Source organism: Triturus cristatus, chromosome 4_1, assembly GCF_964204655.1.
Source record: "Triturus cristatus chromosome 4_1, aTriCri1.1, whole genome shotgun sequence".
NCBI lineage: Eukaryota > Metazoa > Chordata > Amphibia > Caudata > Salamandridae > Triturus > Triturus cristatus.
The window spans coordinates 886,983,773-887,011,721 of NC_140585.1; the positions used below are offsets into that span (position 1 = coordinate 886,983,773).

Sequence of the window (27,949 nt, forward strand, 5' to 3'; positions counted from 1 at the left end):
TACAAACTTTATAGTTACCAATGCTTGTTTGCGCGTTGGACTAAAAAGCTAAGATTTACATTTCACCTAAAACTCTATATCTCTGCACCCTCATGCAGATTTTGCTCATGTTGGTGTCTAATATTTCATAAAATATAATCTATTGTTAAAAATTGGTGTCAGATTTCTTTTGTGTTGTGTGACTTTCTTATTCTGTTGTTTGGTGCTTCTAAACGCTTTACACTAGTTCCTTTGTTTAAACTTCGCTGCTGAAATCCACAACTACCCAGGGTTGAGCAAAAGGTTTTACAAACGAGCCTGACTGGGCCCAAGACGGCTTTGTGAGTGTGCTACACAGTGAGGTTGCACAACCATATCATATAATACCCCACAAACCTCACAATATTTTTTAAGCATTATAGCCCTTCTGTCTAGTGGTACACCACTTGTTAAAGGCCCTCATCTGGGTTATCTCCCTAACTCAGGTTTAGGGGCCGATATCATCCTCAACAGTGGGCTAAAATGTCTATTAGGAGTAACGTTCATTATTGCATTTCACTTCCTTATATTTAGCAAAGAGTAATATATAATGTGTTATTTTATTGCATATCAAGAAGAATGAGATTTTTATGTTGTAGTGTTTGTTAGCTACCGAACTATATTGTGTTGTCACATATTTTATTTCTTTTGGTTGTATGAAATGATCTCTGGGCCAGGGTGCTTGTCACTTCTTTTATGCTGCCTCAGGCTCTTGCTTCTATTTCTATGACGCAATCTTTCCAGGCTTATTACAGTGCACGTGGGACTGAGTTATGTCACCCTCCAAAAGAGTAGTTGATGTCAGTATAGGTACTTTAGCAGTGTTACTGGAAATGTTAGCACGGTTAAGGAAATGTCAATAATTACCTTAAACTAACTAGAAACTAGTCAATGAATTGCAACCAGGCAACGTGTCCTCTGGCACATAGTTATCCCGTCCTGTCTTTATAGCTAACAACACTTTCTGGAATTAAAAAGGAAGAAGCTAAATACAAGCCCGGCATAAAATGCTAAAAATAAAATCATGACTGTAATAATTTGCCTCTGCTGACGTGAAGGCAACAAGCAGCTCTATTCGACTGAAGGTGTGCCTCGGATGTCTGGTGAGCGGTGGTTGCCCTCCTCCTCCTACCCATCGTCCCTTGGGCAGGTCTGCGTCATTGGGCAATGCGTGTTTTGCCGCCATTGCCCCGCCGTGCCTCGGGCTTCCTGCGGAACGGGAGCAGCAGTGCGGATTACCGAGGATGCGGCCGTGTGCTCGAAGAGACCGCAGCAGGAGGCCCTGACCCTCTTATCAAAGAATGATTAGTGCAGATTAAGGCTTTTGTGTCTGGCTGCGGGGCCACGGGCTCGAACGGCGCCCTCGTGCCAGGAGAGTGCAGCCCATATGGATGGGAGACATGCTTACACTGCAGGAGGACTCAGACCCGCTTCCCGGAAGCCTTGATCCCCCCTGCCGCCCCAGGCTCGAATTATCCCCTCCTGACACAACACCGGTCTCACCAGCAGGGCCACTGAAGAGGAAAGACACGGGCTTAAAATATCAATGAGCCCTTCTTGTGGAGGGGCTTGGCAGACTAGCCCGGGGCCCAGCCACTCACGCTAGAACTCAGCGGAATAGACAGTGTGCTTTCTGGGAGAATGAATGCCTGGATTTGAGAAAGTCATTAGAGATGAAATCAGAGAACACTGACATCCTCTGTTGACGCCAAGCATGGACGAGTGTACAAGCAAAGGTAACAACCACAGTGCAAGTTTACCGGATCTGCCCCACCAAAGTGTCCCAACTCTGCAGTGGAGGGGGCTCTTATTCCGGGGGAGGGGCTAAGGAGTACAGAGACTTACATACATTTCAGTCCCATGGACACTTAAATGTAGGCCTGGGGGAAAGTTTAATTAAGCCAGAGTAATTGGAGTGATATCGGTAATTACGCTTTACTCTGGTGAAATTACGCGATAAGGCCACATTGAGTAATTAAGAGTAATTTGGAGCGAAAATCCTACCACAGGAGCACAGGAACAACAAACTAAGAGAAACATGCTGTCTGTGTCCTGTAGAATTTAGCGCTATTTTCTCTGTGCAAAACGCATCCTCAGGTGCATTTTGGAAGCAAGGTTGCATTTTGCACAAAAAAAGGCACTAAATGCAGGATTACGCTTCTCGCATAATTACAAGTAATTACAAGTAATTTTGAGGTAATTACAGAGAATTATGTCAGTTATGCCCACTTCTACTTAAATTTCAGTCCCTGACAATATTCTTGGCAGATTACTATTTCCGTGTACCTCAGGTCCCATTCATAAAAATGCTAAGTAAAAAACTGAGGCCACATCTGAAACAGCATGTGAAACAAACTGAGCTAAGAATTTCTGGAAATATTTGCAATAGGAGCAGGTCTCCGCATGTCAACTCTCCCCAAGAAGTCCTTCATTCAATAGCCCTCTGGCAATAACTTTGGCTCAATACGAGCTAGATTGAAACTGAATTTGTGATCTCAAAGTCAAATCCTGAGTTAACAAGCTTGACCCAGGAAAGCGTCCTCAAGTTCGAGCAGCAGGGCTACCGTTTTAGATCCATGGCTTCCATCCACTCACTGGCCCCCTGCTCCTCCTCTTCAACAGCATCTAGAGAGGCCGGGGCACATATTCTTCAGGAGGATGCTAACATTAAAACCCTTGGGTACAAATCAGATGATTTAATCAGAGGACCCGGGAAGCGGTGTTCAGAGCTGCAAGCAAAGACAGCCCCACACAGAAGCAAGCATTGGCAAAGCCAAAAGGTCTCGCCTATGCAAGAGATATTGGCTTTCGCAATGTGTTTTAACCATGTTGTACACCAGTGTAGCTGCTGTTTAGCATGGCTTAAAGTTAGTGGGGTATGGTGGGTTGGGGTGGATTGGGGTAGATTGGAGTAGGGTACATTGGGGTAGAGTAGAGTGGGGTAGATTGGGCAAGAGTGGAGCGGAGCGGAGTAGAGTGGAGTGGGCTAGAGTGGTGTAGACTGGGTAGAATGTAATGGAGTAGAGTGGGATAGATTGGATTGGGGTAGACTGAGTGAAGTAAAGTGGGGTAGATAGGAGTAGGGTGGAGTGGAGAGGGGTAAAGTGGAGTGGGGTAGATTGGGGTGGGGTAAATGGGAGTAGAGTTGATTCGATTGGAGTGGACTGGGGAAGGTTTGAGTGGGGTAAAATGGAGTGGAATGAGGTTGAATGGAGTGGAGTCAGGTAGATTAGGGTGGGGTGGGGTGGAGTGGAGTGGGGTAGACTGGAATGAAGTGGGTAGATTGGGATAGATTTGAGTGGAGTGAGGTAGATTGGTGTGGAGTGCAGTAGATTAAAGTAGTATAGGTTGGAGTGGGTTGGGGTGAAGTTGGGTGAGGTGGGGGAGATTGGAGTAAACTGGGGTGGAGCTGTGCAGATTCGAGTGGAGAGGGGTAGATGGGGTAGATTGCAGTGGGGTAGATTGGAGTGTGGTAGATTGGAGTGGGATGGGGAGATTGGGGTGGGGAGATTGGGTGAAGTGGTGTGGGTCAGATTGCAGTGGGTGGAGTGGGGTGAAGTGGGTTAGACTGGATTGGAGTGGAGTAGTTTGTGGTAGAATGACGTGGATGTGGGTAGATTGGGGGATTGGAGTGGGGTAGATTGGAGTGGGTAGATTGTGGTGGGGTGGAGTGGGCAGATTGGAGTGGAGTAGACTGGAGTGAAGTGGGGTAGACTGGAGTGGGGAAGCCTGAAGTGTAGTTGGGTATATAGGGTAGATTAGAGTGGAGTAGGTTGATATAGATTGGAGTGGAGTGGGGTGGAGTAAAGTGGGGTAAATGGTGTGGGGTGGAGAGGCGTAGAGTGGAGGGGCGTAGAGAAGAGTGGCATAGAGTGGAGTGGTGTGTTGTAGAGGGGCATAGAGTGGAGTGGTGTGGCATGGCGTAGAGTGGAGCTGAGTTGCATGTCGTAGAGTAGAGTGGAGTGACGTGGAATGTCGGAGAATCGAGTGACATGCCGTAGAGTGGAGTGTTGTATTGCAGAATGGAGTAGCGTGACTTAGATTGGAGGGGCATAGAGTTGAGTAGAGTGGAGTGGAGTAGAGTCGAGGGGCATAGTGTGGAGTATGCATGATGTGGTAGCACACTTTCATTATAGACAACATATATTCAATTGAAATGACCATTACATTTCCACAGACATGCAGATATACTGCACACAAATGATAATGTGTTGAAATGTCATCACCTAGTGTATTGATATGTTATGATCTTATTCAAATGTTTGTTTCCACCACACTTCAGATATGCAAAAAATAAACCCAATTTGTACTTTTCTAATTCTGATATATTTTAGAAATATCAGCACAGTTCATGTTAGAAATGGGGGTCTCTAGTTGGCAATGGCTGGCCACTGTCCAAGTAGGGACACTTCTTCCTAAGTCAGAGTAAGCGGGCTACACCCTTTGATAACCCCTGCTCAACCCTGTGGTAACGTAGCACAAGCAGCTAGGCTTATCTCAGAGGCAGTGTGTGAAGCATTTATGACCATACACAGTAACACAGTGAGGAACACTACAAAGGGACACCACACAAGTAGTTATACAAAAAATAAGTATCTTTATATATAGACGTAACACAAGACCAATAACAGTAAAAAGGCACAATACTAGAAAATAGGGTTACTCTTGGAATGCTGCAAAAATAGTTCAAAGTGTGCAAAGAGGAGTTCAGTTCAAAGCAGTGGTCTCTGCGACCCTTTTACTCACAAAGTACCTGGATTCTGTAGCAAAGCAACCAAAATGTCGCTAAGGAGCTGTAGCGATGATTTTCCTCACGCGTGATCAGCGATGCTTTGAATCCTGGCCGCAAGGGAGGATGATGCGCTGATCTGTGTGCAGGACAAAGCGACAAACTTCTCCACGCTAAGCCAGCGATGCGTTGAAATCCTTGCCGCAAGGGAGAATGATGCGCCAAACCTGTTGCATGTGCGATCTTGTTGCGATGAAAAGAAATGGCGCTCCGTGAGGGAGCGACGATCCTGATGTGATGCGATAAAAATGGCAGACACCCGGCGTCCGCGCTGCGATGTCTTGAAGCGATGAACTCGATGCGATGATCTTTGGTTAGCGAGCACTTAGAGGCCCGCAAACATGCGATGCGATAATCTTGAGGTCAGCGAGCATTTGGCAGCCCGCAAACATGTGATGCGATGATCTCCGGTAGCGAGCACTCAGCGGCAGCAGCGCGATAATTTTCCGTACGCTCTTCAGCGGCGGAGGCTTGCAAACGGGCGTTAGCGACGATTTTCAGCACTCTTTTCTCTGGAGTAGAACTAGAGGCCCTGGAACTCACAGGAGCCTCACCTGCAGATAGAAATCCTCGCTGGGAGGAAACAGGAGGCTGGTGGTGGAGTCTGATGTGCCTGAGACTCCAGCAGGAGGCTAGCTCTCTTCTAGCCCTTGGGTGATTGCTTTAGCAAGTTGAAATAAAAGTTCTCTTCAAAGTCCTTTTCCTCTTCTTCCAAGTCCAGTGAACTACTGCAGGCCAATCCAAGAAACAGCATACAAGCACAAGGACAGTCACCTCCTGCAGATTCCTCCAGTTACACGGACAGAGATTCTTCTTGTTGTCTAGGAGCAATACCAATTGTAGGGGTTTGAGCACAGATATTTATACCCCAAAAGTCTTTGTCCTCAGAAGCTACAAGTCACTGAACCCAGCCAGAACCAGTTCTGGTCAGTCCTGGAGCACTTTGTTTACCAGGCTGCATCCTTCCTTTCAGAAAGAGGGGGTCTGCCTCAGACGCACAGTAGGAGGTGGAGCCAGCGTTCACCTTGCAAGGCACAGCCCTATTCAGGTCAAGGAGCTACCCCTCTGTATTCAACCCAGGTCTGACTCAGCCTGCCCTGTCCCTCCAAAACCAGACAGCCAATACGCAACAGCAGAGCACACTGGAAGGCTTAGGCAAGAAAATACCTACTTTCTAAAAGTGGTATTTTCAAACACAGAATATAAAAATAAACTTCACTAAAAGATGTATTTTAATATTCTGAGCTCAGGCATACTAAATTCGTTTTTCTACCATGTTCTTTGGGTCAGTTAGGACTATAGAATGTAATAGTCTAACTGCCCATTCTGGCCTATGGAGAACAGGTAGACTTACAGTAGTGAAAAACAAAATTGTGTGTAATTCACTACCAGGACATGCTACACATTAGAGCATGTCCTACCTTACACATAAAATGCACCCTACCATAGGGTTGACTTACATGATGCCAAGGGAAGGTTCAGGGGCTGGGAAGTGTCGGTACTTCACAGCCAAGATGGCAGTTCTGGACTGCACACAGACTCTGCAGTGGCAGGTCTGAGACACACTTTACTCTTTTGTGGGTGGCGCAAACCAGCACTGCAGGCCCACCAGCAGCATTTGGTTTACCAGCCCTGGGCACACACAGGCCACGCTACTAGGGACTAACAGGCAAACCAAATAAGCCAATCATGGATATACCAATTCACATGTCATATTTACATAGGGAGAGCATATGCACTTTAGCACTGATCAGCAGTGGTAAATTGCCCAGAGTCATAAAGCCAACAAAAATAGGTTAGAAAAAATACAGGAGGAAGGCAAAAAGTTTAGGGATGACCCTGCAAATAGGGCCATTTCCAACACAACCCCCTTCCAGCCAAAATGCAGGCGAGACCAATCACTACCTTGATGGGCTTCCCTGCTTTGTGTGATAGAACATGGATCTGGCCCGCGACTGCAGGGGCATACTTCAGTTCTACGCCACTCCGAACCCTGTGGGATCCCCTGATCCACACTCTCAGGGCCCACTGCCACAACCAATGAGGAACACTTCCCTTCACCTGTGGACACCACCTGTGCAGCACCTATCCCTAGCTTGCTCACAGGTGGGTCCCAACAGAGAGATAGCAAGCCACAGTTTCTACGGACAGTAGTCAGCGATGAGACCCAGGCCCTATACCTCTCAGGGCTCTCAAACCTCTGTGGCATCAGAGAGCGGGGGGCAGTAGCCCCAGGTGCCCAGCACCTTTTGTCCACTCTCCCTTCTGTCAGGTCAGGCACGCCACCCTGACTCTGACCCGCCAGCCCTGGGCCTGTATCCAGCGGCTGGACGGGAGACTGGGGTGGGCTTTTCCACACCCGGTCCTCCTCCTTGGGGCTCGGTACCCCCTTCCAGAAATGTCAGGGCACCTGTGGCAGGTGTCCTGCACAATTCGCCCACCAGTTCAGGGGTTCTATCCTGAAACAGGCATCCCAGCCTAGGGTCTGTACCTTTAGACTGGGCGGAGGTCAGGGGTGAGGCTGCCCTCTCCCCGCTCCCCTTACTGGCGCCCTGTACCCTCCCACCTGGAGAGGGGCCCCCATAACACAAACCGGTAGGGGCACTGTTAGCAGTGGCCCCTTCCTCCAGGTCAGGGGGGACACGCTGAACCTGGTCCTCCAACCCAGGGTCTGTACCCTTAGGCTGGACCTGTGCCTGGCAACCCAGGACTCCTGGAGGGGTACACCAATTCCCCCCTAGGAAAACACACTCCTCTAGAATTGTGCAACAGTCTGCCTGGCACACCAGGACTTCCTGGGGAGCACACAGGCCCCCCTCGAGGGAAACACACCCCTCCACCAGTTCAGGGCCTTGACCCTGCGACCGATCTACCAACCTGGAAAAACCCTCAGGTTGCACCGGGGTCAGAGGCGAGGACTCCCTTCCTCTGCACCCCCTTCCAGCATACTGTACCCTCCCACCTGGAGTGGTGCTCTTAGGAAAAAAAATGGTCGGGACACTGCTTACAGTTGTCCCTCCCTCCAAGTCAGACAACACCTGGACCTGACTTACCAACCCAGGGACCAACCCCTGCAGCGGAACAACTGCCTGGCCAACCAGGACTTCAAGGGGCGCACACAACATCAACCCCACGGGCAGGACACCACCCATCGATGTCCTTCCTTCCAGGTCAGGAATAGCCTGTACCTGGCCTCCCAACCCAGGGACCATCCCCTGCGTTTGAGCAATTTCCTGGTGAACCAGGACTTCTTGGGGAGTACCAACACGCTCCCCGAGGGTAACCCATAACTCCTGTGTTGCGTGACAGTCTGCCTGGCGCAGATCTCCCGGTCCCTGTCCACCTGACAGTGCGTGAAGATCTCCCAGGACAGAAGTGGTATCACCATGGTCACTCCTCTGGGGCTCAGCCCTCCTGACTGGCCCTTGATCCACTGGTTCTCCCACTGGGGGCTCCTTCCCCCTCTCACCCCTCAAGCTGGACTTCTGCACCCTCCCCCTAGGAGTGGCACTGCCAGACACAAGAGTTGATGGAGGCCTGACTACAGGCACTCCCAGCTCACCTAACACGGGGAGACTCCCCACAACTGACGGTCCATCTGGACAGACTAGATTCCCTACCTGGTGTTCCCTCATGGAACCATCCAGTACTGGAGACTGAGGTGGGGGCACTTCGGGACCCATGCCAGTCTCACTCCTGCTCCCACGAGACAGGCTGTGAGGCCCTACAACCTCCTCACAACAAGGGGACCTAGCTGCATCCCCCCAGACCTCTCCCACCACTCTGGGCTGGAAGACCTCTGAACCACTCCTATTAGGGTCATTCCCTAATGCCTCTACAGAGCCTCTGGTACTCACCCAGAGGTCTGCCTCCTGTGCAAGCTTCCTATGATCAGAGAACTCACGCTCTAACAGGTGTTGGTTTAGCTCTGGAAAACAGGAACTCACAATATGCTCTCCCACAATTGGATTACACAGTTCCACGCAGGAGCTAACCTTCACCTCACAATCCAGTGCCTCACATATATACCCCACACCACTCTCCTGAAATGGGCGAGACATTACATGACTGTCTCTATCACTCAACCCACACTCTTCTGGGCGGTTCTCACACTCATACACCAGGACTTCAACCACGGGGGAACCCCTCTCCCTGCACCTCACATCTAGAGTCGGTAGGGTGTCCTCCCCCTCACTAGGACTATGGGCCCCTGCGCTAGTTCCCCAATCCATCTCAGGAACACTGCACACCAATGGAGCTGCCTCATATCCTTGAATCCTCTGGTGTAGATCAACCCCATTCTCCGAGTCAGGTGCCACATCTCTGGGTGGGTGGACTACACTGTCATCATTACATAACTAAATTTTGCTGCCACCACTGGACCCCACCCACACTGGTGAATCCAGACAATTAGCACTGCGCTCAGGGGATAACCTACCCTCCAGAGCTAACTTTTCCTTTACTGCTATCTGTGCTAGGTGTGCCTCCAGCTGGGCAATCGCCATTTGGAGCCTCTCTAATTCCAGCTGGTTTTCCCTCTCCCTCTGTCTGTCCAACTCTTCTGGGGACCATGAAGGGGATTGGGCACTACTCTGGGCACTAGATCCCGCAAGGGACTCCCTACCTATGGGACCCTCCCACCTGTCCACCAACTCTTCTGGGGACCATAAAGGGAATCGGTCACTACCATAGGCACTAAACTCAGCAAGGGACTCCCCACCTCTGATATATTCCATAACACTTTCTCCATCCTCTTCAAATTCTCCAGAGCCACCCTCAGACCAACTATCCTCTTGGTAGGTGTACTGGGACTCCAAGAATCTCCATCTGTCTTGTTGCCAAAGTTTCAGGGAAGTCTGCAAGGATAACTGAGTCTCCTTCCTACTCACTGCTAAACCTCTCTCCTCAGAGAACCCCCTTAGCTCTTCTAGACTGTAGGTCAACAGATCCTCTATATAAAAAGTAGACCTCATTTCAGCAAGACCCATTGTAACAATAACTGGCAATGATGAATCAAAAATAGAACCAAAACCTCAAAACGTATGTGGTTGCGTTATGGTCTGCACTCACTAGTAGTGTACACCATAATTACTGTATGCGATCATAAATGCAAGTCCAGATCCTCACCGCTGACCACCAATGTTAGAAATTGGGGTCTCTAGTTGGCAATGGCTGGCCACTGTCCAAATAGGGACCCTTCTTCCTAAGTCAGAGTAAGCGGGCTACACCCTTTGATAACCCCTGCTCAACCCTGTGGTAACGTAGCATGAGCAGCTAGGCTTATCTCGGAGCCAGTGTGTGAAGCATTTATGACCATACACAGTAACACAGTGAGTAACACTACAAAGGGACACCACACAAGTAGTTATAAAAAAATAGGTATCTTTATATATAGACTTAACACAAGACCAATAACAGTAAAAAGCCACAATACTAGAAAATAGGGTTACTCTTGGAATGCTGCAAAAATAGTTCAAAGTGTGCAAAGAGGGGTTCAGTTCAAAGCAGTGGTCTCTGCGACCCTTTTACTCACAAAGTACCTGGATTCTGTAGCAAAGCAACCAAAATGTCGCTAAGGAGCTGTAGCGATGATTTTCCTCACGCGTGACCAGCGATGCGTTGAATCCTTGCCGCAAGGGAGGATGATGCGCTGATCTGTGTGCAGGACATAGCGACAAACTTCTCCACGCTAAGCCGGCGATGCGTTGAAATCCTTGCCGCAAGGGAGGATGATGCACCGAGCCTGTTGCGTGTGCGATCTTGTTGCGATGAAAAGAAATGGCACTCCGTGAGGGAGCGACGATCCTGATGCGATGCGATAAAAATGGTGGACGCCCGGCGTCCGCGCTGCGATGTCTTGAAGCGATGAACTCGATGCGATGATCTTTGGTTAGCGTGCACTTGGAGGCCCGTAAACATGCAATGCGATAATCTTGAGGTCAGCGAGCATTTGGCAGCCCGCAAACGTGTGATGCAAGGATCTCCGGTAGCGAGCACTCAGCGGCAGCAGCGCGATGATTTTTCGTACGCGCTTCAGCTGTGGCGGCCCGCAAACGGGCGTTAGCAACAATTTTCAGCACTCTTTTTTCTGGAGTAGAACTATAGGCCCTGGAACTCACATGAGCCTCACCTGCAGATAGAAATCCTCGTTGGGAGGAGACAGGAGGCTGGTGGTGGAGTCTGATGTGCCTGAGACTCCAGCAGGAGGCTAGCTCTCTTCTAGCCCTTGGGTGATTGCTTTAGCAAGTTGAAATAAAAGTTCTCTTTAAAGTCCTTTTCCTCTTCTTCCAAGTCCAGTGAACTACTGCAGGCCAATCCAAGAAACAGCATACAAGCACAAGGACAGTCACCTCCTGCAGATTCCTTCAGTTACACGGACAGAGGTTCTTCTTGTTGTCCAGGAGCAATACCAATTGTAGGGGTTTGAGCACAGATATTTATACCCCAAAAGTCTTTGTTCTCAGAAGCTACAAGTCACTGAACCCAGCCAGAACCAGTTCTGGTCAGTCCTGGAGCACTTTGTTTACCAGGCTGCACCCTTCCTTTCAGAAAGAGGGGGTCTGCCTCAGACGCACAGTAGGAGGTGGAGCCAGCGTTCACCTTGCCAGGCACAGCCCTCTTCAGGTCAAGGAGCTACCCCTCCTCATACTCCAATGCAGATCTCTCTATTCAACCCAGGTCTGACTCAGCCTGCCGTGTCCCTCCAAAACCAGACAGCCAATACACAACAGCAGAGCACACTGGAAGGCTTAGGCAAGAAAATACCTACTTTCTAAAAGTGGTATTTTCAAACACAGAATATAAAAATAAACTTCACTAAAAGATGTATTTTAATATTCTGAGCTCAGGCATACTAAATTCGTTTTTCTACCATGTTCTTTGGGTCAGTTAGTATTATAGAATGTAATAGTCAAACTGCCCATTCTGGCCTATGGAGAACAGGTAGCCTTACAGTAGTGAAAAACAAAATTGTGTGTAATTCACTACCAGGACATGCTACACACATTAGAGCATGTCCTACCTTACACATACAATGTACCCTACCATAGGGGTGACTTACATGATGCCAAGGAAAGCTTCAGGGGCTGGGAAGTGTGGGCACTTCACAGCCAAGATGGCAGTTCTGGACTGCACACAGACTCTGGAGTGGCAGGTCTGAGACACACTTTACAAGCTGCTTCTGTGGGTGGCGCAATCCAGCACTGCAGGCCCACCAGCAGCATTTGGTTTACCAGCCCTGGGCACACACAGGCCACGCTACTAGGGACTAACAGGCAAACCAAATAAGCCAATCATCGATATACCAATTCACATGTCATATTTACATAGGGAGAGCATATGCACTTTAGCACTGATCAGCAGTGGTAAAGTGCCCAGAGTCATAAAGCCAACAAAAACAGGTTAGAAAAAATACAGGAGGAAGGCAAAAAGTTTAGGGATGACCTTGCAAAAAGGGCCATTTCCAACAGTTCATTTTTGTTGTGTTCCAGAAAAAAGCCTTTCTGTTTCACAGCAAGATTGTCACATAAATTCTCTCACTTTGAAGTCAGAGAAAAACAAGTAAACACCAGGCTCCCTGGAAGACAGATCCTGACATATGACCTCTGTTTTTCAATGCACTGTCTGGTAGGCTTTGACCTAAAAACTGACCAGAGACAGAATTCCTTTTTTTTTTTTTTGGTTGGAGATAAATATTTCAGTCACTACTTATTTGCAACATTCTTGCAAAGGAAGAAACATCAGTTAGACAGAGAATGATTAAATGTGACATCTTACAAATTTGTAATGTTAATATCGGTCCCCATACAGAGTGAGTTAGACTGAATTAAAACCTAACCAACCATCCAGCTGGAAATCTTTTTGTGAGCTCCTCCCCAGGTCCTCTCTGCATCTTCAGAAACCAATCAGAGCCCCCTTACCTGTAATATGAAGGCCCACCAGAATGTTTCTTTCTCAGCTCCTCTTAAAAAAAGGGAAGAAGTGATCCACACTGATGCATGTCTAAAATACCATGCCAGAGGCATGCCTTGGAGGACCCCTTGACACCCAATAAAGAGATAGGCTGGGCAACCATGCCAACACTTGGTTCCTCAGCACAGACTACATCCCTCAGTAATGCAAAAAGCCAAAATTAATGTGGCGCCGAGCCAAGTAGACACCAGAAACCGCTGCGGCAGTATCCACCCCCAACCTCCTGTCAACATTTAAGGTACCATATACCCAACATTGAGGCCCAGAATTAGACTAGCCAATCATGTAAAATAATTTTTTGATGCAAGATGAGGTCACCCAAAATCTCACTGCCAACCACGATCCCACCTCACCACAGGCCTCATGGTTCATCTACCATCCAGACTGCCTCCAGAAGATACCAAGAACGAAAACAAGGTAAGAACAAACAACTCATTATCCTCCTGGGATAATTGTACCCTGGTCATGATGAAACATCGTTTGCCCCTAAGACATTCATGTGTAACAGACCTAAGGCTACATGTGCAGAGTAGTTTGATAAGCCCTCTGTTCATGCACTTAACTGATTTGTTAAGGGCCCCAACTAAGGACTCCCCTCTCCAAACCCTCTAGAAATTGTGAGACTTTGCAACTACTGCGCTGGGAACATTCACATCAGACAAGTAAAACTCAATATTCAATAGGTCAATCACGTTTTTACAGCTAAACTGTGCCAAATTGTTATACCTGTGAATACCTGAGTAGGCCATGAATCCGCCATTCCAAGATTTTTTGAACTATTGGTCCCATCGTCTGCAGGTGAATGCCCCCAATGCCAAACCACCTAATCCTGAATTCTGAAACTTCTAAGTCACGCACATCAAAATCTTCATTGTAGCATACCTTCTGTGCACGCTGAACAAAAGAGTGCCCAATAACCAAAACATCCGGAGGGGCATGACACCTAATACACATATATCGGAAGGAAAGCTAATTATTAGAACAAAGCCACAAACCAGAAGATAACTGATGAGGAGATTCTTGTATCGCGCGTACTTAGCCCAGTGGGCGTCAAGGCGCCTAGATTAAATACAGCAACTTAAGACCCTACCTAGTCCTATTTAATCATGAGTAGGCCTTCTTAAAGAAATACGTTTTTAGAGCCTTTTTGAAAGAGTCGATGGAAGGGAGAGTTTTTATCTCCATGGGGAGGGAGTTCCACAATTGCGGAGCGACGACAGAAAAGGCTCTGGCTCCCCAACTGACAAATTTGATGCGGGGGACAGCTAGTTGACAGAGTCCCGCAGAGCGCAGGTTTCTTGTGGGGACATAGCGCGAGAGAAGAGAACCAATGGCACTAGCAGGACCATCCATCAATGCTCTGTGGGTGAGACAGAGGATTTTGAAGGCGATTCTGTGCTGTACCGGAAGCCAATGAAGCTCTTTCCTGGCTAAGGTGGCAGAGGAGGCTTTGGGGAGATTCAAAACAAAGCGTGCTGCAGAGTTCTGAAGAGTCTGCAAACGGTGGATCAGCCCTTTGTTGACTTCCATATAGAGGGAGTTGCAGTAATCCAGTCTCGAACCCACCAGGGCGACTGCAACCTGTTTACGCGCCTGGGGGGAAAGGTACCCACGGATTTTGTTGAGTACCCGGATCACACCACAGCAGGTAGCAACGGTCCTGTTGACTTGCAGGGACATAGAGAGTGAGGTGTCAAATATCACTCCCAGATTTCTGGCAGATAGGGAGGGGGTGGGGCAGATGCCAAGAGAAGAGGGCCACCACTCGCTCGACCACAGATTCTGGTTCTTCCCAAATATCAACACCTCGGTCTTTTCACCATTCAGCTTCAGGGAATTTATAGTCATCCAGTCTGCCACATACTGCATGCAAACCCTGAAGCTGGCGGCAGATGTACTAACCGAGGTGTGAGCAAGAGAGACCATAATCTGAATCTGAATCAAATATAACATTTATAACAATCTGGCTTCCATCTATCTATCCTGTGCACTATAAGGGGAGAGGGAGCACTCTGTTTCTCATCCCAGCACAGTTCACCCCACTTCATTCTGGTAAATGCAGTACGCTCACTTCAAAGTTGCTTTAGTTTTTCACCAAAGGTGGTGCAGGTAGTGCTGTTATCTCTAGACACATGTTTCTGGGTTTAGCCCTTCATCAGTGGAGAGCAGAAGTAGTGGAGAGCAGAGAAAAATCATCTGGGGTTGCTGAAATGCTGCCCAAGTCTTCACAGGTCACATTACCACTCCGCAGGCACACAGGTGTGTCCCAGGTGAACTCGTCAGCTCCTTGGCTCAAAGGAGCCTTTGAAACAAAAGGGAGGGAGAGAGCACTCTGTCTCTCACCCTAGCACAGTTCACCCCATTGCATTCTGGTAAATGCAGTACACTTACTTCAAAGTTGCTGTCATTTTTCACCAAAGTTGGTTCGGGTAGTGCTGTTATCTATAGAAACGTGTTTCTGGGTTTGGCCCTTTATCAGTAGAGAGCAGAAGTAGTAGACAGGAGAGAAACATCATGTGGGGTTGCTGAAATGCTGCCCAAGTCATCACAATAGCCATAACTTCGGAAGGCGGCATGACACCTAATGCACACATCTGAGAGAAAGCAAATCATTAGCCAAAAGAGAAACAAGGTCACAAGCCAGAAGATAACTGAATCGGATATAACACTTATAGCAATCTGACTTACCTCTACCTATCCTGTGGACTAGACCTGGCTTAAGGCCGCTGCAAACACATGAGGTTGTAGCCCCAATCCTGAAGGAATGTGAAATAAAGGGAGCAGTCTTCATCCTTGCCTTCGTTACTGCCTTCTTTTGCACACTTGAATAATGTATCTTTGAAAGTGGGACCCCTTTGAAAAGTATAAATAGGGCCCTTGCACCACCCATTGGGTGAATCTGAATATAATCTTTTAGAGCAGAGCTTCCCAAACTGCGGATCCATCAAGAGCCAATTTTTGGTGGGTTGAAAATTCTGAGCAATAAATAAATGTGCCTTTAAATTCCATGTTTATCTTATCACATTTGCCAGTGAGAAAACAGAGATCAAATGTCAAGCTAGGTCATAGGCAAGATTTTAGTAGACAGATGCACCCAAATACTCCCTAAGCTCATACACACTGACCAAAATGTCTTCGTTTCGGGCCGCAGCACTTCCCAGAACATCTGCCGTCTTTTTCATATACAGGATCAGGTTAAAAACCAGCTCCCATGAGAAGCTTGCCTCATCCTAGACCTGAAAATGGCATTTGACACCCAAACTTGGCATTATTTATTACTGTTCCCATCTGCATGAGTATTAGGCCCAAGCTCTTAGCATAAACTTGGCTCCTATATTCCAAACCCATTTCCCGTACTCGCTTGGGACGTCTGTTCTCGGCCCCTTTCCCAGTAGGCCATGGGACAAGACAGTGTTACCTACTCTCTCCATTGCTGCTTGTGCTCACAGTGGAACCACTAGCCATACGAATACGTAAGGAGGGTCTGGCATGGGGCATTCCAATTGCAGATAGGACGCCCGCCATATCACTCTATGCGGACAATGTGCTCCTGTACCTATGCAAAGTGATGATGGGCCTATAGCCCCTTAGGGACACCCTGACTGCATATGCCTTAGCAGCTGGGCTCTGAGTTAACTGGGCCAAATCATCCATCTACCCTCTTCACCTGGACATGCAGCCATGTGAGGTGTACATCGGGAATGTTTTCCTTCATTGGCGTGCAAAGGCGATTCGATATCTAACGGTCTACCTCTAACACACTCCCACAGACCTCTACTAAGGGAACCTTCGCAGAGCCCTAGCAGGAATTAAGGCGCAAATCCACTTCTGGCAGCCTCTGCCTCTAACCCCCATAGGCAAGATCGGCTTGGCAAAAATAATAATCATGCCCCACCTTCTGTACTATTTTACAAATCTACCAATAGTACCCCCCATGCTCCTTCTTTAAAGAGATGGCCACTCTTTTCTGTACCGTCATTTGGGGCGGTAAGTGATGCCGGGTTTCCCTTGCAAAGTTGCAGCTCCCACTGGATGAGAGAGGGCTAGGTGCTCCTTAATTCAAGACGTTATCTAGCAGCCCAACTCCAGTGGCTGTCTCGGTGGACCGCAGGGTGCTACCTGGGAGAGACCAGCACTGAACAGCAACTTTTGCCGTCATCAACAATTTGTGGCTTGCTTCTCCCAAAGGAGCTACCATTCTTACCCTAGCCCTTGCAGGTGGCAGCAGCCCAGACGTGTATGGCCTGGATACATCACCTCTCCCAAGGCTCCCCAGTATATGCCCTGACCTTACCTCTAGTTGGATTGCTCCAAACCCCGGGATTCTATACCACTAGTGAACTTAAAGCCTGACGGAATGCTCAATACTCACGATGGGTGATCTTTTCGATAACGGTCATCATCCATTCGATCCGCTGGTGGAGAAGTCAGGCCTCCCTCCAGGCTTATTTTTATTGCTCAGGCAGCACTTGCTATGCCTTCTGGAATATAGTCATGGAGGAGCCCAACACGCTTTCCGTTTTACAAGCCATTCTTATCATGGGTGACGGGTGCCACCTCATTACTTGGCTCTGTAAACCATCTGCAAACTGAGGGCTAAATCGCTGGACTACTCCAAAAGTGTGAGGGTGACTTCAGGAGGGTGCTACACAATAGAGAATGGAGCCGAGCACTGGAATTTTCGCGGAGGGACTCATGTAGCTCCTAGTTTAGGAACATACAATTTTTCATCATTCATAGGGCCTACCTAACCCGCCACAGCTAAATTGCTATTTCTCCGAGGCGAAAGTTGACAGCCCATGATATCACACTTCCGATGCAGACCTAAAGCACATGTTGTGGTACTGCCCAACCATACAAAACTTTTAACACTCATTACACACGGCCCTGCACAAGGTCACAGAACTGCCAGACATATACTCGTGGGAGAAATGCTACTTAGGTTTGTTAAGAAGCAAAAAGCAACAAAAAGAACACACCAGATTCACAGAACTAGCACTCCTTCTCGCCAAACGCACACTTACACTCCACTGGTGTTCTCGTACTACTCCTCAAACAGCTGCCTGGTAAGGGGCAATGCGCAAATGGAGCACAGCGGAAGAAGAAGCCCTGCATTATGAGGAGGTTCGTGGCTGGCGCAGAAGGCCAATCTCCCTTCAATGGGCCACCCTTCTCATGCAATTCCAACAGGAGACCGGGAACAATGATCTTGCCCCATGACTCCGCCTCAAGTCCCATTGACCTCCGACATTCAGACATCACCGCTGTTGAGGATGTTTTGAAAATAATTATAACCCTGTTCGACTTCCAGTGAAGTCCTTTGTTTATGTTTGGTGTACGTCACATAGCTGTCATCTCCGAATGTTCGGAGAATATTTATGTGACGTCAGCGCTGCTCCCGCTCACTCGCTGATCCTGTCGTGAGCGGGGCGCGCCAGTGCTGTTGGTCTCTCGTGGGCCCTTAATATTGTAAAATTCAATAAAGAATTCATTTGGCATCGTCCATGGCCTGATGATCGTTTATAACAATGGCGACGAGGAACGGGATCAAGAAACGGGCTCACAAGCAAATGAAAATGTGAGATGAGGAAAAACATTACGGATGAAAAGTCGGAAGAGTTAAAACAGTAAATAACTGCCTACGAGTAAGCAACGATCAACATGAGAAAGTAAGTGAACGTTGCATGAGAGAATAACGCGGTGGTCGTTGGTGAAAAAATCTTGTCAGGAAAAATAAACTGAAGGTCAGAAGTGACGTATGGCTCAGCTCCGGGTTTTATTGGAGCAACGCCGGACACGTCGCACTGACGTAGTGAACGTGCCGCCATTTTAGGTATCGGACATTTGCCTGAGAGGAATATAACGCGCATGAGGAAAATGATTTAAGAAAGCAGCGCGTATTGAATAAATGGAAGGCGACGGTGTGTACTAACACAAATAAACAAAGGCACTGTTGATATTTAATGCGCTATGCCCAACATAAGCAAGCGATAAATGAACATGAGGTGAAATCAAATGGTGCTGACAAGGAAATAAATAGGTGCCAGTGGCAGCTGCATGTGAGAAGTGAAGCGCATTGAGAAAGTAAATAACACTTTAACAAATGGTCTGCTCTTGAGAGGAAAATGTTGGTTAGTGTGTGAACAAACTAGTAAATAGACCAACGTATTAAGGAGGAAAATAAAAATAAAAATACAAGAAGTAAATATTTTAAATAAAGAAGAAAATAGAACTTAAGTGTAAGAAGAAACAAGCGGAAATACATAACAGTACAATATGGCGCAAAGTTACAATATATGTGTACCACCATTGTTCCTAGAAGAACCGGGGAAGCCAATAATGAAATGGAAAAGTTGGCTAAGGGCGTTTGAAAATTACATAGTGTCAATTGATGGGAAAACATATGACGCTGAAAGGAAAAAAGTGCTTTTATTTGGTCTTCTAGGAAAAGCAGGACAAGAAATATTCGATAGTCTTCCGGAGTATGAAAGCCCGCCAGGGGTGTTCATACCATTAAATGAGTACCAAGAAGCCCTAAAAAGACTTGAGAAACAATTCTCAGAAGAAAGTAATATAATGGTAGGAATGCATAAATTCGCATTGAGAAGACAGGAAGAGGGAGAGACTGTTGAGTAGTATATAGCATGTTTGCGAGTTCTAGCAAAAGATTGTGAATTTGAAGACATGACAGATATCTATATAAGGGATCAAGTCGTGTTTTACTGCTATTCCAAAAAAGTACAAGAGAGGTTGTTAACATGCAGGAATCCGACACTAGAGGAAGTGACGGATATTGCAAAGGGTATAGAAAGGTCAATAATATCAACAAACAAATTATTGAGTACATGCAGTAATTCTAACGTGTTTTATTTACAGGACAAAAAGAAATTAGAACAAAGAGGTGTCGATAAAAGTTGGGGCGGAAAAAAGGTAGGAGTAAAAAACTTGTGTTGCTTCAGATGTGGATCACAGGAACATTTAGCTGATTGCAAAACATGTCCAGCAATTGGTAAGAAATGTGTTAAATGTAAAAAAAACAGCAGAAGGAATGAGAATAAGTGCATTAAGTGAGTCAGAACAAGAAATATGTGCAAACATTGTACTATCAACAGATAGTGTAGATGGAAGGATTAAGGGACCAATAGGAAATGTATTAATTGGTGATGTGGAGTTACAATTCACAGCAGATTCAGGGTCACCCATAACATTGATATCTGACAAGATATTTGAGGAAAAATGTCGAAATGTAAAATTAGAAGAAACTGATGTAAACCCAAAGGCATTTGGAGAGCAGAACATTGATATGGTGGGTTATTTTTGTGATAAACTCACATTCAAAGGAAGAGATATCAATACAAAAGTATATGTAGCGAAGCGAGGTAGGAATTTGGTGGGATGGAAGGACCTAGCAAAACTAGGCGTAATCCTTGTACCAGGGGCTAAAGAACCAATACTGTTGAGAGAAGACATGGTAAATGCAGTGCATGTTGATGAAGGTAATATGGTTTTAAATTGTATATTGGAACAATTTGACGATATTTTCAAAAGTAAAATTGGATGTGCAAAAGGATTTGTACATGATATAAAAATAAAAGAAGGGGCAATACCTGTAAAGCATAAGGTGAGAACGGTACCACTCTCTGTGAGAGATGAATTGAGAGAAGTGTTACACAAACTGAAAAAAGAAGGAGTTATTGAGAAAGCAGATGCTTCTGAGTGGGTATCTGCGATTGTAGTGTCTAAAAAGAAGACAACTGGTGATATAAGACTGTGTGTAGACCTAAGATCATTAAATAAAAATATTTTGGTAAACTGCCATCCACTTCCTAAAATACAGGAAATACTAACGTCCACAGCTGGATCAAGGTATTTCACTTTGATAGACCTAAAGTCTGCTTACCACCAGGTATGTCTAACCGAAGAATCTAAAAAATTAACAACATTCATAACGCCTTTTGGAGCTTACAGATATGTAAGACTGCCATTTGGGCTTGCCTCATCGTCTGGCGTTTTCCAAAAGCTAATGGATTTACTGTTTGGAAACATAAAGGGGGTTGAGTCATTCCAAGACGATATTCTGATACATTCAAAGGGTCAGAAAGAACATCTAGACTTACTGAGTAAAGTGATGAGAATATTGAGAAACAAAGGAATGACAGTTTCAAAGGAAAAATGTAATTTCATGGAAGAAAAAATAGAGTATCTGAGGCATACCCTAACTTCAAAAGGAGTAACACCGAAGGATGACTTAGTAAAAGCAATAAGGGAGGCACCCGAACCAGAAGATAAGGACTCCTTGAAATCATTTTTAGGTCTCAGCGAATACTATGCGAAATTTATACAAGGGTATGCAAATAAGGCGGAACCTTTAAGACAGTTATTGAGGAAAAATGTGAAGTACCAATGGTTGAATGAACAAATAGGAGCATTTGAAACAATCAAAAACGATATTGCTAAAGCACCTGCACTAAAACCATACAACCCAAATTTAAAAAATGGCATCACCGTAGATGCAAGTGCGAAAGGAATTGGTGCTGTATTCTGTCAAATGGATGGAAAAACAGAGAACACAATTGTTTTTATATCAAGAACTTTGAGCGAGGCAGAAAGACATTATAGCACAATAGAACGCGAAACACTTGCGTGTGTTTGGGCTGTAAAAAAATTGAAAAACTATTTATGGGGAAAAGAATTTGAAATTGTCACGGACCACAAACCATTGACATACATGATGGATGGTAGAGGACGTGGTAACGGCAAAGCAAGTTCACGGCTAATCAGGTTGTTATCCATGCTGCAGGAGTACAATTTCAGCATAAGCCACATAAAAGGAGGCAAAAACTGCAGGGCAGACTGTTTGTCGAGGTTGCCTATACACGTAAAGGAAGAGGGTTCTCTTGAGGACAAAGAGTGTGTAGTGGCATTAGTTGATGCAACGGCGATGTGCAACGGGTCAATTACAGAAGAAGAGTGGTTGGACAGTACAATGGAGGACAACATGTTGCAGAAGGTTATGAATCATCTTACATCAAAATGGCCTCCAATTAAAAACCTTGAAAATGGATTAAAAAGGTACCAACAAATAGGGAAGAACTAACAATCAAAAATGGGTTCTTAAAAAGATGCGACCTGTTTGTACCGCCAGCAAAATTGAGGCAGAAACTAATTGAAATAGCTCACAAAGGTCACCCAGGCTGCACAGCTACAAAAAACATATTGAGGAAATATTACTGGTGACCAGGAATAACAAGCGATGTGAACGGATACATTGAGAAATGTGAACAGTGCTTAAAAGCAGACAAACACTGGAAAGTAAGAAAAGGGGAACTGCAAATGGTTGAGATACCAAGTGGCCCATGGGCAAAAATAGCAATTGATTTTGCAGGACCTTTCCACTTGTTACAAGAAGAATGCAGGTATGGGATTGTGTTATCTGACTATTACTCAAAATAGGTGCATTACAAGTTTGTACGGGGCATGACCACTGAACGCGTGATAAAGTTTCTGAGAAAAGTCTTCTCCATAGAAGGACAACCTAAAATCATAGTTTCAGACAATGGAACTCAACTAGTGTCTCAACAAATGACTGATTTCCTTGGTCAATTAGGAATCAAACAGGAAAAAACACCACTATACAGCCCAAAAAGTAATGGACAAGTGGAAAGAATGATCAAGTTCATAAAGGAAGGTATCCAAATAGCAATTGAATCAAATTTAAATGTAAAAAACTATATGTGTGAAAAAATAGACACATACAACACTACTCCTAATGAAACCACCAAACACACTCCATTCTATCTGATGAGGGGAAGGGAGTGCATCAGTGAGCTCACACCAAAGTACAACAGGTGGTACAAAGGAAACGAGATAGCAGAGGAAATAAGGGACAACGTGGTAAGAGTCAAACAGAAAATTGTCTCAAAGCAAGAAAAGTCTAAAGCATATGCCGATGTAACAAATAAGGGAAAAGGAAAAGACATTGGAAAAGGGGATTGGGTAATCGTAAAAAAAAACTATAAGGTGGCCAAAGGGGAGTCGGTGTTCAGTAATCCTATTCGAGTGCATCAGGCATCCAAAGGGGCTGTTTGTTTGGAAAAGAGAGGATGGCGAAGTAAGGACGATGTGATAAAACTAAAAAAAGGACAAGAAAAAATTATGATGGAAGGAAAAGATAAACAAGATGGAGATGCAAATGAAGGCATGTTGCATTGGGAAGAAAATGCGTCTGCAAATCAGAGTATAAGTGACCCCGATGAAAGGTGGAATGGACTTTACAACAAAGGAACTAGAACCAGTTGTGTGACAATGGAAGACACCCACAGCAAGGAGTCATCTCATGTCAACGTACAGACAAGACCAAGCTCAGGAAAAGAAGTTGGCACAAACCAACGAAGCGGAGGCAAAGTTGTGAATATGGAGGCCAAAGAACAAGTGGAAGGTCAAGGAACTAGTCTTCAGGGGAGGTCTAGAAGGGAAATCAAACCTCCTAAACGATATGATGAATATGAGTTGTATTAATGTGTTGTTGTTGGATTAAGAAAGGGAGATGTTGAGGATGTATTGAAAATAATTATAACCCTGTTCGACTTCCAGTGAAGTTCTTTGTTTATGTTTGGTGTACGTCACATAGCTGTCATCTCCGAATGTTCGGAGAATATTTATGTGACGTCAGCCCTGCTCCCGCGCTCATCCTGTCGTGAGCGGGGCGCGCCAGTGCTGGTGGTCTCTCGTGGGCCCTTAATATTGTAAAATTCAATAAAGAATTCATTTGGCATCGTCCATGGCCTGATGATCGTTTTTAACAACCGCCCCAATTGGGAGCACACAGAGAAGCTTCTGTGCATGCTCCATGCTTACCCATCTCCACGCCATCACACTGACCCACAGAGTAGCACAGTCTCTCCCAGCAACTTACCCTCGCCAAATCTCACTTGCTCTATTACTACTTCTAGACCCGTCCACATCTCTTACTAGATTTCCCTCCCTAGTTTAACCCCAGTTTAAGATTTGTGGCACCCCACAGTTGTTGACACTCACTGTATAATGTAAAATGTAAACATTTTACAGTGTTGTACCATCTGATATTTTACATTGCAAACCATTGATATTTCTATAGGCAACACCAGGTTTTACCTACCACTTGAAATTATCAATGTCAATTAACACTGCATGCAAAGGCAGTATATATTGTTAAATCTAATAAAAACAGTTTAATACATAAAAGTCAAGCTATATCATCTGACAAATTGCTGCTTATTCTTTTAACATAGGAATTGGTGTTTACGTTTGCTTCTCTGATTGCAAAGTGAAAGAGGTTTTTAAAGTGAATGATGTGACATTTTGCTGGAGACCAGGAAGTGTGAAAGGTAAGGCTAAGATGACTTGACCAGAACGTACTCTGCCTTCTCATACTACTTGACCTATCATTGTCATTCGGCACAGTCAAACATGATATTGTTTGATCTAAAACCCTACCACTTCACCAAGGGGTCCCACTGGGATCCATTCTGAGCCCCACCCTTTTTAACTTGTATATAGGACCTCTGGCTAAAAATTATGGACAACTACAAGATCTCCATGGTGTCGTACGCTGACGACACACAGCTTGTGGTGACATTGGCACAAGATGCGGGCAAATCAGTACTACAATTCTCTTCATGCCTCAATGAGCTGACCTCATGGATGTCCAACAACTGTCTTAAATTGAATGGAAGTAAGACAGAGGTCATGATTGTTGGAAAATCCCCCTCCATCTGGGATACAACCAAGTGGCCGCAAACACTGGGCCCTATCCCTGAGCCTAAAACCGAGGTTAAAAACCTAGGAGTGTGGCTCGATCCCAAACTCTTTTTTGAGTCTCAAACCCGAAAGGTGGCAGGGAGATGTTTCAGCACCTTGAAGATGTTAAAGAAAACCCTAGACTTCCTGCCGGTGTCAGCCAGGAAAACCATAGTCCACACTCTGGTGACCTCACAGCTAGATTATGGAAACGTTCTATATCTGGGTACCCCAAAAGAATGCATGACACGCCTCCAACGCATTCAAAAGGCAGCGGCATGCCTTGTCCTCATTCTTAAACAACAGTGAAGTAGCGAGATGCACACCAGCGTACTCAAATTTTAGAGTCTTGTAATCTTTCAAACTGTGTTGGCGTGCAAACGTGAGGCGCGCTCCGCCCTGTTGCGCGCTGCAACATAACAGAACCCTGTGACACCTCTTCCGGTGCCAATTCATGATGCACAGCCGAATTATTGGAATGAATCCAATCAATCAAAAAAAAATTTCTTCTGCTTAGTTTATCAGTTTATCCAATATTTACTCCATTGCTTTTTTATCAATCTTGCATTCAATTCATTTTACTCATTCCAGTCACTAAAACGCAGGAGACTTTCTGGATTCCACATGCCACATCTTTATTCGAATAACCCAATGCATTTCGGGAACAAAGTCCCTTCGTCAGGGGTATCTAAAATACAAGAATCATATATACACTGTTACCATCGTAATTGCTAAATGATGCCTTTTAACAACATTGTCGAATATGCCTCCGTTGCTAAGTATCTGTCTATAATCATCACTTCATGGAATATTCTATCTGCTACGCATAGCGCTCTTTAACACCTGTTTGAAATTTAAACACGATGTGCATTATTAACTTATCTCCCATATACATTGAGCCCCTAGTTCAGCGACCTTTCACCAAACCCTAACACAACTATACATGAAAGTACGCTTACCATAGCACATGGAAAAACGCATGTTTAAAATAATCAAAGCTCGCTTAAAAGCCACGATTCTGCAAGCATCTCGAGAAAGTATCACAGCACCGATTTTCTTTCACGTTGAACAAAATTCAATTGTTGATAGCTAATGCTGCTTTTATCCCACCTCCCTGCTTCCCCACAGGTGAGTAATCACGTGTATGCTCCTCGATGAATACGAACGACACTAAAAACAGACTTCTCATATTTCGTGTTTCAAACTCGTAATCATGGTGACATATAAACTCCTACAATTCCCAGAACCCCACCACTCAAGCCTTTTCTAGCTGTTGTCAGACAATATTTCAACCAGCCCTGTCATGTTAATAACCAGTGTTATACGCTGATCAGTTAAACAATGTTACAAAATTCTTATTAACTGTCTTTACTGTGTATTGATAATAAATAAATAAAACAAAGTAATAATTCCGTTCTAATGTTCATAAAAATTCCCTTTTGTTTTGGCCGAAAAACCCATCCTGCGTTCGATGTCTGTTTTTCCAACTACATATGAATTTCCTTCGTTTTCCTCATATTTATACCGATCTCCTCATGGGTGCAACCTCACAGTCGGACGGAATCAAATATAAACAACAGTGAAGTAGCGAGATGCACACCAGCGTACTCAAATTTGAGAGTTTTGTAATCTTTCAAACTGTGTTGGCGTGCAAACGTGAGGCGCGCTCCGCCCTGTTGCGCACTGCAACATAACAGAACCCTGTGACACCTCTTCCGGTGCCAATTCATGATGCACAGCCGAATTATTGGAATGAATCCAATCAATCAAAATCGGTGCTGTGATACTTTCTCGAGATGCTTGCAGAACCGTGGCTTTTAAGCGAGCTTTGATTATTTTAAACATGCGTTTTTCCATGTGCTACGGTAAGCGTACTTTCATGTATAGTTGTGTTAGGGTTTGGTGAAAGGTCGCTGAACTAGGGGCTCAATGTATATGGGAGATAAGTTAATAATGCACATCGTGTTTAAATTTCAAACAGGTGTTAAAGAGCGCTATGCGTAGCAGATAGAATATTCCATGAAGTGATGATTATAGACAGATACTTAGCAACGGAGGCATATTCGACAATGTTGTTAAAAGGCATCATTTAGCAATTACGATGGTAACAGTGTATATATGATTCTTGTATTTTAGATACCCCTGACGAAGGGACTTTGTTCCCGAAATGCATTGGGTTATTCGAATAAAGATGTGGCATGTGGAATCCAGAAAGTCTCCTGCGTTTTAGTGACTGGAATGAGTAAAATGAATTGAATGCAAGATTGATAAAAAAGCAATGGAGTAAATATTGGATAAACTGATAAACTAAGCAGAAGAAATTTTTTTTTGATTGATTGGATTCATTCCAATAATTCGGCTGTGCATCATGAATTGGCACCGGAAGAGGTGTCACAGGGTTCTGTTATGTTGCAGCGCGCAACAGGGCGGAGCACGCCTCACGTTTGCACGCCAACACAGTTTGAAAGATTACAAGACTCTAAAATTTGAGTACGCTGGTGTGCATCTCGCTACTTCATTGTTGTTTATATTTGATTCCGTCCGACTGTGAGGTTGCACCCATGAGGAGATCGGTATAAATATGAGGAAAACGAAGGAAATTCATATGTAATTGGAAAAACAGACATCGAACGCAGGATGGGTTTTTCGCCCAAAACAAAAGGGAATTTTTATGAACATTAGAACGGAATTATTACTTTGTTTTATTTATTTATTATCAATACACAGTAAAGACAGTTAATAAGAATTTTGTAACATTGTTTAACTGATCAGCGTATAACACTGGTTATTAACATGACAGGGCTGGTTGAAATATTTTCTGACAACAGCTAGAAAAGGCTCGAGTGGTGGGGTTCTGGGAATTGTAGGAGTTTATATGTCACCATGATTACGAGTTTGAAACACGAAATATGAGAAGTCTGTTTTTAGTGTCGTTCGTATTCATCGAGGAGCATACACGTGATTACTCACCTGTGGGGAAGCAGGGAGGTGGGATAAAAGCAGCATTAGCTATCAACAATTGAATTTTGTTCAACGTGAAAGAAAATCGGTGCTGTGATACTTTCTCGAGATGCTTGCAGAATCGTGGCTTTTAAGCGAGCTTTGATTATTTTAAACATGCGTTTTTCCATGTGCTACGGTAAGCGTACTTTCAATGTATAGTTGTGTTAGGGTTTGGTGAAAGGTCGCTGAACTAGGGGCTCAATGTATATGGGAGATAAGTTAATAATGCACATCGTGTTTAAATTTCAAACAGGTGTTAAAGAGCGCTATGCGTAGCAGATAGAATATTCCATGAAGTGATGATTATAGACAGATACTTAGCAACGGAGGCATATTCGACAATGTTGTTAAAAGGCATCATTTAGCAATTACGATGGTAACAGTGTATAT

General features: G+C 45.2%; 1 long non-coding RNA gene across 2 annotated transcripts in view; it reads left to right on the forward strand.

Annotated features, from left to right (window-relative positions):
- The first annotated feature begins 1,109 nt into the window (after positions 1–1,109).
- Positions 1,110–27,949, forward strand: part of LOC146855726 (uncharacterized) — a 38,469-nt gene continuing 11,629 nt past the window's right edge. Inside the window, exons 1-3 of one of the 2 annotated variants that reach the window (XR_014980868.1) lie at positions 1,110–1,754; positions 19,655–19,708; positions 26,693–26,786. This is a non-coding gene — a long non-coding RNA (uncharacterized LOC146855726). Of the gene's footprint in view, positions 1,755–19,654; positions 19,709–26,692; positions 26,787–27,949 lie in introns of those variants that run through there. The other variant, XR_014980869.1, reaches the window with a different exon arrangement.